Here is a 14,894-nt window from a genome sequence, read left to right on the forward strand (position 1 = left end):
ATATATTGACATGATTACATCCAAAAAGAAGTGTAAAAATTTTAGAAGCATGCCATTAATTTGCTTATCAACAGCACCTTGAGGGAAGGTATTAACTTCCAGGAAATGACTGAATTTGATCAGATCCCTACTCCTAAAATACCTTGTCTGCTTAGATACATCCTTGGAAAATCTGAGCAGTTTTGAAATATTAGAAAGGTTTTATTAACTGTGCCAAATAAAGGAAGTAAGGCACCCACTACAACAGAACCAGGAGTCTACTCCTGCTAGGTTTGAGAATTCAGTCAGATCCTGAAGAAGGTAAAGGAGAAATGCGTAAAGACCAAGTAATAAATGAGTTAAAAAATCCAAATCTTTCATTTCCAAGTAAAAGCATTCCTCATTTTCAGAATATTTAGAACAAAATGGGCCTTTTGTCTTGAAATTAACACAAGCTTTTCCCACCAATTCCACTGAAATGATTCTCTATCCCCTTATTCAGAGAGTCCTACCTGGACTGATGTTAAAAGAGGGAGGCTTGTAAGGATTTCTTCCTCACTTAACTATTTAGTTCTCAGCCCACATTCTAAGCAAGCTTTGAGAACATTTTGGTCCTTGATTGTGTGCTAAAGCCTCTGTTATGATGATATCAAAACCAGAATTCAAAGTTATGGTAGGCAGGTCTGAAGTATGTTAGATTAGACTGATACTTTTCATAACTGACCTTCCTCCTTTTCACTCTTCTTACTTCTCTTCTCGAGTAACATATTATGCCTCAACACATGGGGCTGTGCTCTGGTAGAACCAGTAAAAATTATTTCAGTGATATAAAGCTTTGACACAAAAAACAACCAACCACACACACACACCTTGCCAACAAGAACACTGCACCCACTTGAAGATTTCCTGGTAACACACTATACTGATGTGATTAAAAGGGTCCCCAGTCCAATGTCAGAAGTGATGGATTTTGAGTGCTCACTGAACAGAACCCCTCACGCTCTGTTTTGCATGTGCTAAGGTAAAAGTCAGTGTCAGTACCTGGAGCTATCTACCAAAGATACCAAAGAAAGCTTTGAATCATTTCATTTCAGGGAAAGAACATCATGCCATATGCAATGCAAGTATTAGCTGCAGATCAAAGAGGTGTGTGTAAAACAATTAGAATTCAATTAAGGAATCAAATTATCTTTTTAGCAAATTACAGGGCTTTAGGATTCCTGTTAAAAGTGCATTACAGGTTGCTGGCAATTAATTTATGTCACTTAGTATTGATATGTAATTAAGTTCAAAAAGTATCCTTTCTTTCAAGTAGAAAAGCTTTCCTGATTATGTTATGAAACTTAATCAGGTAGAGGAGCCACAAAGGCATTCCCCTCCTTCATTTGACAAGCAGTTATCTGTATTGTCTTAGCTTGACAGGCAATGGTTTATCTGCTCATAATTTAAGCCAATTACTTATCTTGTCTTTCATATTATAGAAGCATGCTTCTAGTTGTATAATTTATCCCAAGAAAAATTCTATTAAACCAAATTACAGGATGGAACAGATGCATGAAACAGAATAGGTAGGCATAAATCTGAAAACAAATACCAGGCAATTTGTATTCACAATGAAATAACAGCCTAAGCTGAGCATTAAACATAAACATTTTATTAATTTCCTGTTTCCAGTCTTTTTTATACTTTGAACTGGAGAAAAATGTTTTGGTAACCAGTATACTTGTGACATTTTTTGTTTTCTTACCTCCTAATAATTCCTTAAGAATTGATTCCAAAATCCATTTTCAGTCATGGCAGGAAGAGGTCCTGAGGTCCTGCTGGTGAACAAGGTGACCATTTAGCCAGTGGTGTATGATCCTGGCAAAGATCCTTCTTCTCCTTTGTTCAGCACTGGTTAGGGCACATCTGGACACTGGATCCATTTCTGGGCTCCCTGGTATAAGAGACATGGACATACTGGAATGAGCCCAGGAAAGGGCCATAGGGATGATGGAGAGGCTGGAACATCTCTCATATGAAGAGTCTGTAAGAGTTGGGACTATTTAGCCTGTAGAAGAGAAAGTTTAGGGGAAACTCACCTATATAAAAATATATATAAATACAGGATGGTGGGGAGTAAAGAAGACTGAGTCAGACTTTTCTTGGTGAAAGATAATAGGTAATGGGCACAAACCAAAGCACAGAAAAACAAGAAATTTTTTTTTTTATTGTAAGGAACCTGAACACCGGACTGGGTAACCCACAGACACATGTAGTCTCCTTTCTTTGAGATATTCAAAACCCAACTGAACATGGTTCTGGGCATCCTACGCTCTGAGCAGTGGGTGTGGGCTAGGTGGTCTCCAGATGTCCCTTTTCAACCTCTTCTATTCTGCAATTCTGCAAATACAAGTAATTTTCAGTGTCTCAACACCACCAGTTGAGATGACTGTGATTTTTGCCATTGATTCCAAAAGGGCATGGACCTAATGGATGGGTTACTGGCCTTTTAATACCATGAGCTTATTAATGTAGTGAATTCAAAGTTAGAGAACATCACTGGTGTGCTTAATTATTTTGTTGGCTTAAAGGTCATCAACAACCAAAAAAATGGTCTCAAATAGTGAGAAAAACACATTAGATTGCAAATGATAGCTTTGAGTTAAAAGCCATGGAACTGACTTGTCTGAGTAAATGGAAAGATAATTATTTCTCAGAACGTCTGGGTGTGAATCAACCTTGATATAAAATGAATGGCAGATGCCTGAATTTAGAGGAAGCAGAACATCAGCTTCAAGATATTCAGCTCTTGTGCCTGACTGTTTTAGCATCTACTGTTCAGTTAAGACAGTCTCTCCCCGAAAGGAAAAAGTTTCCCTTTTTTTCCAAGATACTTTTCTGCTCTAAAGCAAAGGGAGCTTTCAGCACAGAAACTACCATCAAAGGCTGTGACTGCTAAGATCCATCTGTTTTACTTGCTTCAAACTTGCATTGCATGAAAATGAGATAGCTAAATGCAGAGGTTTACTGTGTTTCATATTTTCTTTTTCTGCAGCATAAGATTGAGAGTTCAGGAGAGCGTGAGCATATTACAGATTGCAGCTCTGACAAGTACTGTCCTTTGATTCTTTACCTATTGAATTATCCTGTAAAAGATTTTTTTTTCCTCCTCTCTCCCACCTCAGAATTCTACATTAATGTCTTCCTGACCAAGGTCACACTGACATGAGTGGATTAAGGGTGGCACTCAGTAAGGGTCAACAGTATCCCTTGGGCTGCAATATGCCTAAATTTAATTTACTATATGATCCTAACAGTGAGACTTTTGAACTGCACTCCACCTTCCTTGCTTCCAAACAGCTGGCATTTCTGAACTCTTTTTTTTTGTTTGTTTTTTCCACATTATTTAGTTATTTTAATTTAATTCTATTTTACTTTATTTTTTCTAAGTGAGGGCTCATTCCATCACCAAAAATTTTAAATTACTTTTTTTTTGCACATGGAGGGGAATATACGCAAGCAGATAAATTTTAATCATTTAACCTCAGTATTTCTACCACCAGTAACAGCCAGAGAGCAAGTTCTGAAGGTTTTGCAGATCACCTCAGAATAATCATGAAGCAAAGTCAACAGGACACCTTTGCAAGATGCCTATCATGGATTATCAACTAAGTAAACTTCAGACCACTAGCACTAAGTACATCAGCACAAATCAATAACTCTTTGAGCAAAATGTTTCACTTATCTAGGTTGTAGGTGAAGCAGACCATGAACCATTCAGGCAGCAGATGAAGCATTCGAATTCTGGTAGCAATGGTACTTCCAGTACAGAATATTCTCTTGTCACTTTCATCTCTATGACACAAAGAGTAAAAAATTTAAATTTAAAACTCTCTTAATTTCTTTTCCTAAATATTAAGTAAAGTTGATAAGGCTGAAAACATATCCTCTGAAGTTGGGGTTCAGTTTGTAAACTAACAAGGTCAAATTTACCTCTTCAGATTTCTTGTTTTCACCTTTAAGTGCTACCAAAGAATACTCTGCAAGATAGTGGCGAACACCACACAATATATATAACTTGCTAGAGTCTCTAAACATTAATTCATTCTGTTCTAGCATTGTACTAGTGCTTTTTTTTTTTTTTTTTAATAAAAATGCTTATACTTTGAAAAAAGACCAAGTCCTAACAAAGAAAGTGAAATCTAGAAAAATAAATAATCATTGACAACAGAATATTAACCTTTAGAACACTCTGTTTACATTACCGACTTGGTATCACCTAATATCTTTGTTGCGGCGAGCCTTTCTCTTGGGGACTTGGCTTCTGGGACTGCTTCTGCTTCTGGGAGCATGCCTTTTATCTTGCCCTTCAGCCCCACCCATTTCCGGCTGGGGCAGGCCCTAATTATTGGGCGCAGCTGGGCCTAAGCTCCCAGTTCATTATCGGTGACACCTGAGGACTTGTGGTTCTCTCTACATTTCCCCCCTTTTTGTTGTTTGTTGAAAAAATAAACTTCTTTTCTTTTTTTTTTTTTTTTTTTTTCAATAATTTACAACATTTCATTTTCAATAATTTAACATTTCATTATTTTTAACATTTCATTTTCAAACATTTAAACATTTCATTATTTTTCAACATTTTTAACATTTCATCATTATTTTTCAACATTTTTGTGGGGGAAAAATTCAGGCTCTTACCGGCTTTTTTGCGCCGCTTTAGCCTTTGTTATCAGCAGGAGTTTAGCCTTTGTTATCAGCAGGAGATGAGGTCTCGTGAGCACCAGCTCAGCTTTCGCTGGTACTCGCCACCTCGGGATGCCCAGCCATGCAGAGGCTTCTCCGAGCATTCAGCGCACCAGTCTTATCGCGTGTCCCTAGGGCTCCGTTTCAGGACCGCACTATCACGTGTCCCTGGGAGACTCCGTTTCAGGACCGCACTGACTTGATGTGCACTCAGAGCTTCGCTTCAGCTTCAGCATTCCTCGGGTTTGAGTTCCACGCGCCAACTCGCTGCGCCTTTTGAGCCTCATTCTTCTCTCCTGGCTGGCTCGCCATTCCGGGCTGTTTTAACTTGCCGTGCTGGGCTTCTACTTCTACACGCCGCCTACAGCATTTAAGCTTAGCCTTGTGGAGCTTTTCCCGTGGTTGCGCATTTGGAGCTCTTTCTAGAGCGTCCCGCACCAACGTGGTGGCTCCATCTGACGTGGTTGCGTATTTCGAAGCTCTTATATCGCCTTCCGCATTTAAGCCAGGCTTTGTAGAGCTTCCCGCAACCAACGTGGTCGTGTAGAGCTTTTTATAATACCTCAGCGTTCACGGCTGCTGTTGTTGCCCACATTCTCCACCAATTGTTGCGGCGAGCCTTCTCTCACTGGGACACAGCTCTTCTCCGGAGCTCTCTTGCTGTCCCTCTCCTCAGGCGTCTTCATCTCTTGTCTCCTTCTGCTTCTGGGAGCATGCCTTTTATTTTGCCCTTCAGCCCCGCCCATTTCTGGCTGGGGCAGGCCCTAATTATTGGGCACAGCTGGGCCTAAGCTCCCAGTTCATTATCGGCAACACCTGAGGACTTGTGGTTCTCTCTACATTTCCCCCCTTTTTGTTGTTTGTTGAAAAATAGCAATAATTTACAATTAATTTAACATTTCAATAAATTTCTCAACATTTTACTTCTTTTTTCTTTTTCTTTTTTTTTCTTTTTTTTTTTTTTTAAACATTTCATTATTTTTCAACATTTTTTCGCCTATTTTTTGAGGAGGGAAAATTCGGGCTCTTTAGCCTCTGTTAGCAGGAGACGAGGTCTTAAAACACCAGCTCAGTTTTCGCTGGTACTCGCCACCTTGGAATGCCTAGCCACGCAGAGGCTTCTCCGAGCATTCAGCGCACCAGTCTTATCGCGTGTCCCTAGGGCCCCGTTCCAGGACCGCACTATCGCGTGTCCCTGGGGGCTCCGTTTCAGGACCGCATCGCGTGTCCCTGGGAGGCTCCGTTTCAGGACCGCACTGACTTGATGCGCACTCAGAGCTCCGCTTCAACATTCCTCAGGCTTGAGTTCCGCGCGCCAACTCGCTGCGCCTTTCGAGCCTCATTCTTCTCTCCTGCCTGGCTCGCCATTCCGGGCTGTTGTCTTGCCGTGCTGGGCTTTTACTCCGAGCTCTTCACGCCGCCTTCAGCATTTAAGCCTGGCCTTGTGGAGCTTCACTCGTGGTTGCGTATTTGGAGCTCTTTATAGAGTGTCCCGCACCAACGTAGTGGCTCCATCTGACGTGGTTGCATATTTCGAAGCTCTTTATATTGCCTTCCGCATTTAAGCCTGGCTTTGTAGAGCTTCCCGCACAAACGTGGTCATGTAGAGCTTCTTTTTTTACCTCAGCGTTGACGGCTGCTGTTGTTGTTGCCCGCATTCTCCACCAGATGTTGCGGCGAGCCTTTCTCTTGGGGACTTGGCTCTTCTTCAGGAGCTCTCTTGCCGTCCCACTCCTCAGGCATCTTCATCTCTTGACTGCTTCTGGGAGCATGCCTTTTATCTTGCCCTTAAGCCCCGCCCATTTCCAGCTGGGGCAGGCCCTAATTATTGGGCGCAGCTGGGCCTAAGCTCCCAGTTCATTATCAGCGACACCTGAGGACTTGTGGTTCTCTCTACATATCTTCATTAAAAATTAAATACTTTGCTCCAGCAAAAGTTATACAAAGTACAGTATACTGATTTCATGGCAAATATATGCAAAATAATGGCAAGTCTTTTTTGGTGCATGCATGCAACTCTACCTTGGTTTATTCTTGCCAATCTACTGATCAGACAGGGAGATCCAAAATAGTACTTTGGCATCAGCAGTACAATTCAGAAGGAATTTAAGGACCTGAATTCCTGACAACAAATCAGAAAACCTGCTAGGCCAATCAAGAGGCCATAATTGCCTAAGTTTTCACTACATAACTTGCTGTTACTCATACCTGGGTGCTTACGCTTGAGCATGCAGGTATCTCTGCCCTTAATGCTGATTCAGTAGGCAAGCTCAAAGCAAGACTAACATGCTATGATACCATCAAGTATCAGTCAACATATAGCTGTCATTGTTACTTACATTAAAAAAAAAAAAAAAAGCCAGCAGAAGACCTCTTCTTCTTGATGAGATCCTCTACCCAGCAAGTAGAAAGCACTGGGTTTTACATATTAAGTTATTCAATAGACTGCAAAAAAACCCAACCCAAACCAAAAAAAAACTACCAGCCTCTATTAGGTCTTATTAATGCTCCTCTCTGATGATTCTGAGTGACAAAACCAAGAAATTAAAAAAACCCAAGAAATTCAAACAGTAGGATGAAAATATATTTATATCATAATGAATTAGAGGGCTGCTGCTCTTCATCTCTGGCTTCATCACACTGAGCTCAAATAGTTCTCCCATCAAAACAGCAATAAGCAAGAGTGGCTGACACTGGCAGTGGAGGAAAGTGCAATAGGTATGAGCATTGACTGCTCAGACAGCTGGCATCTGTCACTGTGTTCAGAAGACAGAAATGAAAAATGCACCTTGAGAGCATCCAAGCACCATGCTCTTCTGTACCGCACACATTTAAAAAGTCTGAGGAGAGGCAAGAACACAAGATACTACATTGTGAAAGGGGAACCTCCTACATTTAATCTTTACTCTTGCTTTCCCCTCTGTCCTTTTGATTTCTCTGTCTCACATGCAACAAGGCCTCCAGAGACAGCCACTATATACCTGAAAATCACAATTCTAGCTATAAGGTACTGTGACAGCTACAAGTGATGTAGTGGCATTACTTTCCCATTTCATATCCACACACATTTCCATGTATCAACCTATGACAAAAATGCCAAGTCTCAGAACTGGCAGCACAATATTTGGGATGTCTATAGTGTCAACTCATTAATATGGATTTAATAGTGAAAGGGAAGATCAAAGAAATTTCTTTTTCAAGTAACACAGTCAATTTTGTTTGTGCTGTTTTGGAAGGAAGTTATCATAATATATATTCTTAATTAAAACTTTCTGTGCCAGTTCTCTCTCTTTATTGATGAAAAGCTGAAATTTCTATTTGTGTTGAACTTAAGTGTAGAGAAGACCACAAGTCCTCAGGTGTCACTGATAATGAACTGGGAGCTTAAGCCCAGGTGTGCCCACTAATTAGGGCCTGCCCCAGCCGGAAATGGGCGGGGCTGAAGGGCAAGGTAAAAGGCATGCTCCCAGAAGCGGAGTCAGAAGCAGATGAAGACGCCTGAGGAGAGGAACAGCAGGAAAGAGCTCCCGGAGAAGAACTGAGTCCCCGAAAGAAAGAAGGCTCGCTGCAACATCTGGTGGAGAATGCGGGCAACAACAGCAGCCGTGAACGCTGAGGTAATATAAAGAGCTCTACATGACCACGTTGGTTGCGGGAAGCTCTACAAAGCCTAGCTTAAAAAGAGCTTCGAAATACGCAACCACGTCAGATGGAGACACCACAGTGGTGCGGGACGCTCTAAGAAAAAGAGCTCCAAAAACGCAACCACGGGAACAAGCTCCACGAGGCCTAGCTTAAATGCGGAAGGCGGCGTGTAGAAGCTCAAAATAGAAGCCCAGCACGGCGAAATACAACAGCCCGGCATGGCGAGCCAGGCGGGAGAGAAGAATGAGGCTCGAAAGGCGCAGCAAGTTGGTGCGTGGAACTAAAGCCCGAGGAATGCTGAAGCCGAAGCGGAGCTCTGAGTGCACATCAAGTCAGTGCGGTCCTGAAATGGAGTCTCCCAGGGACACGCGATAACGCGGTCCTGAAACGGAGCCTCCCAGGGACACACAACGCGGTCCTGAAACGGAGCCCCCAGGGACACGCGATAGAGCGGTCCTGAAAACGGGGCCCTAGGGACACGCGATAAGACTGGTGTGCCGAATGCTCGGAGAAGTCTCTGCATGGCCAGGCATTCCGAGGTGGCGAGTACCAGCGAAAGCTGAGCTGGTGCTCATGAGACCTCATCTCCTGCTGATAACAAAGACCAAAGCAAAAAAGGCCGGTAAGAGCCTGAACTTTCCCTCCATAAAGGCTAAGAAAAAATATATATTTATTGAAAAATAACGAAAATAATTAAACGTTTATCCGGCGCGCCCTCGATGCTCTTAGCTGAGTGTCCTGCGGGGCCTGAAGCGTTTACTTCGAGAAATATATTTATTGAAAAAAATGTTTATCTGGCACCCCCTCGATGCTCTTAGCTGAGTGTCCCGCGGGGCCCGAAGCATCTACTTTATAAATTATTGTAAAAATGTTTGAAATGTTTTAAAAATGAATTGTAAAAATGTTTCAAAAAAAATGAATTGTAAATTGTTGTAAATGTTGAAAAATAACGAAAATGTTAAGGCCTATTGAAAAAATGAAGTTTATTTTTTTTTTCAACAAACAACAAAAAGGGGGGAAATGTAGAGAAGACCACAAGTCCTCAGGTGTCACTGATAATGAACTGGGAGCTTAAGCCCAGGTGTGCCCACTAATTAGGGCCTGCCCCAGCCGGAAATGGGCGGGGCTGAAGGGCAAGGTGAAAGGCATGCTCCCAGAAGCGGAGTCAGAAGCAGATGAAGACGCCTGAGGAGAGGAACAGCAGGAAAGAGCTCCCGGAGAAGAACTGAGTCCCCGAAAGAAAGAAGGCTCGCCGCAACACTTAAGAGTAACTCTTTGTGGTAACTTTATATTTTGACTTGATGTTCATAAGATACCAGAAATTATACCTCCACACATATTCAGATCAATATTGTCCTTCAAAAGAGACAAAGAACAAATGACAAATAGCTGAACATCTCAGAGAAAAATACAGATACTAGTAATCACAGGCATGCAGATACTTCAACAAGTACAATTAACTACATAAAGAAAGAGAAAAGTAGGAGAACCAGTCTAGTTTCTCTTTCTCCTCACTCATTTATCTTACAGCTCTATTCACTATTTGCTGTCCATCATGCAAATATAGAAAAGTAGCAATTTCTTTCTGGGATGTTCTCTAATGGTTTTAGCAAGTAGTCCACAGTCTGAACCTTAAGAAAAGGTCACAGAGAATTATGTGTTTGCCCTCCTTTGGGTCAACATACTAGACCTAAGTGTCGAAAAGGGGCCAGGTAGGCCTCACACTGTAAGAGGCCATTTCTCACACCCAGAATAAAAATGAAACGCTACACTGCAACATCCAATATTGATTTCAGCACTTTTTTTATGCAGAGTTGCTGAAATAAACACCCCCACTAAGTAGTATATTGGCACTCAAGTCGCAAAAACCCTGATTGACACAGTTTTTATGAGCAGTCTTGATGGCACCAGTAAGCTTCGGCAATGGAAGCTCCTCCATCCTGGAAGAACAGGAGGTGGGAACACTCCTCACGTACCTCAGGCCCTTTAGGTCCTCAGCCCTGAAGAACCCTGTGCTGGTTCTCTAAAGTCCTCCCAGACATGCAGAGAGGAGTTCTCACTCTTTTGCACAATGATAAACCTTTCCAACCCACAAACTTTCAGGGAAGTAGGACACTCATACTTGCTTCTAGGAGACCAGTACAAGGCCACAAAGTGCAAGTGTTTATTTCCTTCTGGCTAAGCCTAGACTGTGTCCTGTACTGGGCCCCCAGTTCACCACACTGGGAATCTGGCCAAAGCACAAGATATTTTCTTCCAGGACAGGTGCTTGTTTTTCCTTCTCACTGGAGGTTCATGGAAGCAGTGGAGTTGGCCAAGACTTATAGCAAGACTCAAAGCAAGGAAACATTTTGATGTCTCACAATTTAAATGAGATTTGAGAATCTAGATGTCAGTTCTTTAACTTATTTTGGGTAACTGGCCTATCATTAGAAACAATGTGGAATGGAATCCTTGACAGTCTACTGTGTTGTCCATAAAAAAATATCCTTTCTCATTGCACTGTTTCTTTCTGAGGTTATTCAGTAGTGAATACAAAATCTGGCAAAAAACAGTTTTAAAGTGAGGAAAGTAAGAAGAGATTAAGATGACTATAAAAGGAGATTACACAGGACACACCTGCCCAGAATAACAATGTATATAGCACCAGAAAAAGATAAGAGGCTTTCAAATAAAAGCACTTTTGACTTTTTATTTTAAATAACTTCCTGATTTTTAAATTCTCCCACATAGATTAAAAAAAAATCTTACATAACTTTGGTATGCTGATAAGAAATACCTTTGTGGTTTGTTTTGCCTTTTACCAGACTGTTATAATAATAATAATCATAATTGACTTTTTGAAAATGTTTGTTTCCCTTCTGAAGTGAAACAGTATTTCCAAAGCTACATTCACTGCTTACCTCATAACATCCTCTTTAGTGTCTGCAATACATTAAGTAGGACTTTGAGGCATAAGCCCTTTAAACCATAAACCTTTGGTTTATCTCCAAAAAAAGTTTGTGCTATACTCCCACAACACAAGGATTTATGTAGATAATATAGCATGTGATTAAATAAACACAGACAGCATTGTAATGCAAATAACAAAAAAAACCTAAATGGTGGGTGGTTAATCATAATCACAGAATCTCAGGCTGTTGATAATATCTTGATTGGTAGCACAGCTAAAGACAAGAAACATATTTTCTCAGCAGTTTCATAGCACCACAGCCATTTCAAAGACCGAGAGGACATGACAAAGTAGTAAGCATTTGTGAATCTTTGTCATCAGTTCTTTTAAAAAGCATCCTTACAAAAGCATCCCTTAGTACAAAGTAGATCATTTTGTCATTCTCATGGTCTGTGTATAGGGTACAACAATACGTAATATATTGACTAAATTTACTGCTATGCAGCTTGCCCAAAAGGTCTGTTTTTTTCACAGAAGTAGTAACCATATTTTTCTTGTCCTACCAAAAAAAAAAAATCCCAAGTAGACTGAACTCAGGCAAACAGTATATGTCAATATACAACCCTGGAACTACCACTGAAATGTTACCTCATCTGAAGGATGATCTGATGGACCAGTGTTGTGAGGCTAAGCTAAAGATGTAAGAGCTTTCATCATTTACATTTGCAGACATAATGCAGCATACATAGAACGAATAAAATGTTAGAACAGGAACTGGCCTGAGACACCTTGTAGGATTTTATGTAAATGAGATATGTAGGAGTTTTATATTACTTACCCCCTCTATCCTAGAAACACCAAAATCTGATACAAACCCTTTTTACCTCTAACCCCATATATGGATATCTTCAACTAAAACTAAGTAAACCACACTAAGGAAGACTACAAGGAGCCGAAGAGCAAATTCATCAGATTACTAGCTAATAGTTACCCCTCCTAAGAGTCTCTTTTACCTGCTGCTGTGAAGTGCCTTATCAGCCACTGCCATCTGCACTGACTTCGAGCAGGGCAACAGCTCATCTCCTGATGCCACAGCACCCAGCAGTAAGGGCTGAGCCACCCACCCCAGACAGCAGGTACCACTTTCCTCTTGGACACAAGGGGTGTCAGGACAGCACTGCCCTCTCACCCTCCTACCCCTCCTGACAAACAGGCCAAAAGTGGGCTTCGCAGCCCTCACTGATGCCCCCTTGCCCTGCCCGGGTGCAGCAGCCTTCCCATACTTTGGGCCAGTTCCTCCATGGATCTGCGTTGCATGGAAATCAACAGAGGCACAGAGTTAGCTCCTCAGCACCTGCATCTGACCCATCAGGCTAACACAAGACACACCTTTAGCATATGTTCTAGTTTGATGTAACCACCTCAAAACAGAGATTGCCTAAAATACACTTCCTCAGAAATTAGCCAGAGGACCTTTCTGGCTCTGCCCCCATGGCAATGCTGATAGCAGCAGCTCACTTCGTTTTGTATTTCCTTCCCAGATAAAGAGGAATATCACTCACAAAATAATAGCTTAAATTTAACAAGCATTGTAAGGGTGTAAGGTCAAGGCTTCTTGTATGCTCTGGTTAGGAAACAAAATCAGAAATTTACAGGAATTTTTTGTTCCTGCTCTGTCCCAGACAGATGCTCATAAAAGCTTTTATGATATGTAAAAAAAAAAAAAATAAAATACTTTGAGCTTTACACTCCACTTAAAAAATCCAATGTCCAAATGTCTAAGGTTAACTCTACATACATCTCTTCTAGCCTGACATATTCATTTACTCACTAAAAGGGAGAGTGACAAAGGACTTACATTGCTGGCATAAGCAGGCGTGTAGACAGACGCACATCACAGATTTTAAGACACGTTACTTGAAACAGGGCTGAGCAACTTCGTGAAACACAACTACAGAAAATAACCCTGTACTATAAAGGTTAAGAAGGGAAGTTACACAAAGTAATAATTGTATCTGTGTTTTCTATTTTCCACTACAGCCTGCACAGGTGAAAAATTGCCCGATTACGACTACGGGCTGCAGACTCACCATTCTGTTCCATCGAAATCTGCTCTGTCAGGCACTTCCTCAGACCTTTCAAAAAAAAAAAAAAAAAAAAATTCTTTCTAGAAATTTCTTGCAAGGCGAAAACGCACGTGGGAAGGAGAACAAGACACCCCCCGGCACCACTAACTCCATCTGCAGAGGCACCGAGTGGAAAACGAGCGGAAGTTTCAAGCAAGCGAAAACTCACTAAACAAAAATAAGGCTCTCGAACACAAAAATAAAATTATTTGCCATTAATAAGCAGCAGTCGCCGGGTTTGAGAGGCCCAGGCTACAGCCTGCCTGCGGTTCTGCTGCCCTCAGCCCCTCTGGACCCCCCCCAGCCGGTGCCGAACCCGTGGGGGGCAGCGGTGCCGGTGGGGAGGAGGGGGCGGTCAGGTGACCCGCACGGACCAATCACAGCGCTCCTGCCCCTGGCGCTCGGTGCCAAATGGCTCCGCAGGGAGCCGGGCCCTGGCCCCAAGGGGTGGGATGATGGGGTCTGCGGCTCTTTCTCGGCTCTTCCTCCAGAGCTCCTGCGTCCTTGCTGGGGAAGAACGTTGTCCATGGAGTCAAGCTGCCTTCTCCTGCCTCCTGCAGCGGGACCGGCGTGGCTGCTGCAAAGCTGTGGTGCGATGTCCCGGTGACCCTGGATGGGGGAACCCCATAGAATCACAGAATTGGCTGGGTTGGAAGGGACCTCAGAGATCACCAAGTCCAACCCTTGATCCACTACCGCTGCAGTTACCAGACCATGGTACTGAGTGCCACATCCAGTCTCTTTTTAAATATCTCCAGGGATGGAGAATCCACCACTTCCCGGGGCAGCCTATTCCAATGCTTGATCACCCTCTCAGTAAAGAAATTCTTTCTAATGTCCAACCTAAACCTCCCTTGGCACAACTTGAGACCGTGCCCTCTTGTCTTGCTGAGGGTTGCCTGGGAAAAGAGACCAACCCCCCCCCTGGCTACACCCTCCTTTCAGGGAGTTGTAGAGAGTGATGAGGTCTCCTCTGAGCCTCCTCTTCTCCAGGCTGAACAGCCCCAGCTCCCTCAGCCTCTCCTCATAGGATCTGTGCTCGAGTCCCTTCACCAGCCTGGTTGCCCTCCTTTGGACCTGCTCCAGGACCTCGATATTCTTCCTGAACTGAGGGGCCCAGAACTGGACACAGGGTGGGACTTTCCTGAGTGGAAAGCCAGCTGAGGAGTGTGATTTCTGTATTTACATATTTTAATATATTTTTATTACTGATTGCTCTTTTATTAAACCTATTCTTGCTTAGTCCCTCTCCTACTCCCCTTTTTACCTTCCTGTGGGGGCATCTACCACTTACTAATTGACTGAAATGGTGACAAGCAGTGTCATTAGTCCAGGTTGGACTATGGTGCTAATAAGGTTGGTAATTTGGCTTGCCTGCTCCCATTCTGCTCCTCTACTGAACAGCACTACCCAGAATCTCCAGAGATATCTGACAAATGTTTTATTTACATATTGATGTGTCAGCTTCTACCTCTCTCTCTCACCTTGCTGTGCAAATGAAACATTTCTCAAACTCACAGAGGGGC

General features: G+C 42.5%; 1 long non-coding RNA gene across 1 annotated transcript in view; it reads right to left on the minus strand.

Moving 5' to 3' along the window:
- Positions 1 to 13,681, minus strand: part of LOC139795541 (uncharacterized) — a 77,825-nt gene extending 64,144 nt beyond the window's left edge. Inside the window, exons 1-2 of the long non-coding RNA XR_011725557.1 lie at positions 13,329 to 13,681; positions 1,727 to 1,911 (exon numbers count right to left, since the gene is read on the minus strand). This is a non-coding gene — a long non-coding RNA (uncharacterized lncRNA). The remainder of the gene's footprint in view (positions 1 to 1,726; positions 1,912 to 13,328) is intronic.
- Positions 13,682 to 14,894: the final 1,213 nt, after the last annotated feature.

This window comes from Heliangelus exortis, chromosome 3 (assembly GCF_036169615.1).
Source record: "Heliangelus exortis chromosome 3, bHelExo1.hap1, whole genome shotgun sequence".
Lineage (NCBI taxonomy): Eukaryota > Metazoa > Chordata > Aves > Apodiformes > Trochilidae > Heliangelus > Heliangelus exortis.